Source organism: Lygodium microphyllum, chromosome 5, assembly GCF_053477565.2.
Source record: "Lygodium microphyllum isolate KBCC chromosome 5, Lygodium_microphyllum_v1.1.10, whole genome shotgun sequence".
Classification (NCBI taxonomy): domain Eukaryota; kingdom Viridiplantae; phylum Streptophyta; class Polypodiopsida; order Schizaeales; family Lygodiaceae; genus Lygodium; species Lygodium microphyllum.
Genome location: NC_141139.1, coordinates 146,663,106 through 146,666,662, shown reverse-complemented (window position 1 = coordinate 146,666,662; position 3,557 = coordinate 146,663,106). Strand labels below are relative to the sequence as shown.

Genomic DNA, 3,557 nt, shown 5'->3' with positions numbered 1-3,557 from the left:
ATCAGAGTATCAAAAGACCCTAGTGTTATCGCTGAAAATTAGATCTGCACAACACTACTGTTTGCTATTATATGTTGCTCACTCTATACAACACACTATTCACTATGTGTTAAGAGTTAATTAGACTTATCATCCAATGCTTTCTCCACTTAGCATTTACAAATCTGCAGAATTGGTGGCAGCAAACAAGCTCCCCAAGCTAAGCACTTGTTGGCTGAGCAATCAACATGCTTACCATGCAGGGATTGGATGCCATAGTACTTTCAGAGTATGCACGTCAAGTTCCGCATCAAGATCAACAGTGGACTCCTCTAACCATATAACTCTCAAGCATTGCAAAGCATCCCATATAAAATCCAATAAGCATAATAGGATGTCTGAAGGACCCCACTAATGCCAATAAAAGCCCAAATTCATATCACAGTTGACTTATGAACTCACAAAGTCTCCCCTCAAAGGAATAAAATAGATCAGAGTTGGGCAAGAGGAAGAAGCCCATGGTGGCATTCTCCCAGAACATAAGCTATACATCTTTGCATGCCCGTTGCATACAGTCCATTGAAGAGTTGGGTAGCTTATCCCTAGTGACAAGGCAGCCACCATAATAACCCCAGATGCAAAATTCTCCACGAGATCATCCTCCATAAGATCTAGAACAGCGGGGTCAAAAACAGAACCATTCTCATAAACTGACTGTACAACTAGACCATACGAGAAGGGATGAATCCCAAGCTTGGAAAGAAGGGCAGCTTCAGAAGAACCCACTTTCTCACCGTTGTGGATCAGTTCCATCGGTGCAATAATTTCCACAGTACCTTTGTTAATACTTTCTCTCTCTCTTCCTCAACACTCCAGGAGGCATGGGCATCAGCATCTTCTCTGGCTGCATCCTTAAAGGGAGATTTGGCAGATGGGCAAAGGAAGCTGCTTGCACTTGTTGAAAGTATGGGTGTTGCCTGTGGGACCTATAAACCTTCAAATGGTAGTCTTCTTGAGAATGTTGGAGTAGTCTCTTGGTTATGTAATCAGGTAGACCCTGGAACACTCTTTATGAACAATCCAGTTCCTTTGAGCCAAGGAGTGATTTTGTCTCTAGTGCAGCAGCTTGGCTGTGACCTGTCAAATGACATAGGCAAGAAACTGATGTGGATCAAGAATGCTTGCTTGGATTTGAATCCTAATGACCCCACTCTTGCTCCACACATGAGGCATTTTTTAGAAATTCTCTATACTAATTTGCATGCACAAGTGTTCTGGACACAAACTTCAAACGTATCAGAACCAAGTAGCATTTTGGCTGTCTCAATTTCCTGCCCCTTCTCCTCTACCCAGATCTTTGAGTGGCCCTCTTACCAGTGAACATGAAACTCGTACTCAGCCCTCTCCAAGAAAGATAAACACGTCTTCTTCACCAATCAAGGCCAGGACTGCTGCCACTGCCATGCGGAATGAGACTGTAAAAGACTGAGGCTGTAAAAGACCATGACACTGAAAACTGGTTTGATGATGCTGATGATTCATTAGCAAAGATGAATGCGACTGAAGCTGCTCTTCAGGAAAATCAAAAATCGAAGGAAAAACCATCTTTTGAATATTCTGGCAAACTCGCAGCAGAAACAAACAAAGTGAGGGGTGTGACTTTGTGTTTCACGAAGCCACCAGAAGCAAGAAAGCCCACCATACGGTGGCGATTGTACATTTTCAAGGATGGAGAGCCTCTGGGAGAACCTCTTTACATTCATCAGCTAAGTTTCTATTTGTTTGGGCGCGAGCGGAGAGTTGTTGATGTTCCTACTAATCATCCATCATGTAGTAAGCAACATGCCATTGTTCAATACAGGCTTGTTGAGAAAATAGCAGCGGATGGTACCACCTCAAGTGAAGTCAAACCATATTTGATGGACCTTGGGAGCACAAATGGCCCAGAAACATACTTCTCCTCTACATGCAACCTCTTGGCGAGGAACTGTGGTGAAGATGTTCGCCGGCACTCCAATCCTTTACGAATCTCAACGTTGCAGGTAGCCAAGACAAGACGGTGGCTTTGCACTTGACATCATAAGCTTGTCCTTCCAAAACACAAAGAAATGGTGATGAGTCTCCACCTGAGGAAGGAACAGGAGGAATCATTAGGTGGAGTCAAGAGGCGATGAGACGGACGAGGATGATATTGAAGTTTCTGGACTTCATTGCCAAGCGAGGATGATATTGAAGTTTTTGGATTTCATTGCCAAGCGAGGCGAGACCAGGGTGCAGTTGCTAACTTCTTCTCAACAAGGGATCCACGTCTTGCTCACTGTTCACGTGGCTTGAAACTTGCCAAAATGGTGCTCTACGTCTTGTATATGACGTTTAGGATCCCTTACACAAGCCATTGCTCCATGAAGATGAAGATCTTGAAGGCAAAAAAATGAAGTTGCTGGCATAGGTCTGCCATGGAAGCTTGAAAGAGAGCTTGGGAAGAGGAAAGGAAAGGCCTCTCTTCAAAAGTAACCCTGACTTAAGCCTTTCCTAATGTTGTTACCACTCTTTTTACCAAATTACCTTCAAAATTGGCCTGAGCTTGCAAAACGAGCTGCCATCCTTGTCCGTCTGCCTCCATTTTTGGTCCAAGCTCCATTTAAGACTCCAAGAAAGGCTGCCATGGTCTGTGTGGTCTTCAAGAAAGCTGCCATTAATGCTCTTGACTGCATTGTGGTCTAGAGATCTTTGGAAACTCCCCTACTACTCCCTGTACCTATGTACATGTGACTCAAAATTCCATGTGACTAGAAAGTTGTAACTATGTAAAATGAGGGACTAACTGGGACTAAGAACCTATACTCTGATACCAACTGTAATGAAGGAGACAGGAAAGAGAGGAGATGAGAGAGAGAGTGCATAAGAGAGATAAAGACTACAGGAAGAGAGAGAAGAATTGTAGAGAGAAGAGAAAGAGAGAGAAAGAGGGTGACGAGGAGAAAGAAAGACTAGGAGTAGAGAGAGAAAGACAAGAAGAGCAGAGAGAAATGGTTGGCAGCCATGGAAGGACAGGGAAGAAGGTGAAGAATGATGGAACCTAGAACGGGCCGGCACTGGCTCGTGCACTAGCCGGACCTCTATCTCACGTGCTCAACAACCCCACGGCCTCGCGGCCAGGAGCGTTGATGACACATACCTTGCCTTCCTAAATATCTTGTGTTTGTATTACGTCGTTTGTAGTCCACTCTTCTCTCACCCACTACTCCTCAGAGGGAGTCCCTTACATATTGCCTAATGGCACGAAGCACAGACTTAGGGGGTCCTCCAACGGCTGAGTGCCGCCACCCCTCTGCGACTCTCCTACACCTTGGGGATTGGCCCCTCGGTGCGTCGCTCAACATATAAACATTTCGTACAAAATCCACTCAAAGTACCATTAAATTTTATACAGGAATGTACCATTGTCCTTACTTCTCTTTCCCCTAGATCCCACGACTAGCCTATGGCTTAGGGTGTCCTGTCTCTCACTCAACGTGGGTCAAGGTCCTATTGAAAGCAATTGCTGTGCATCCAGTATTTCTGATACCTTTAAATAT

At 44.7% G+C, this 3,557-nt stretch overlaps 1 pseudogene; it reads left to right on the top strand.

Annotated features, from left to right (window-relative positions):
- The first annotated feature begins 1,529 nt into the window (after positions 1 to 1,529).
- On the top strand, positions 1,530 to 2,054 carry LOC148036500 (FHA domain-containing protein DDL pseudogene; annotated as a pseudogene).
- The last annotated feature ends 1,503 nt before the right edge of the window (positions 2,055 to 3,557 follow it).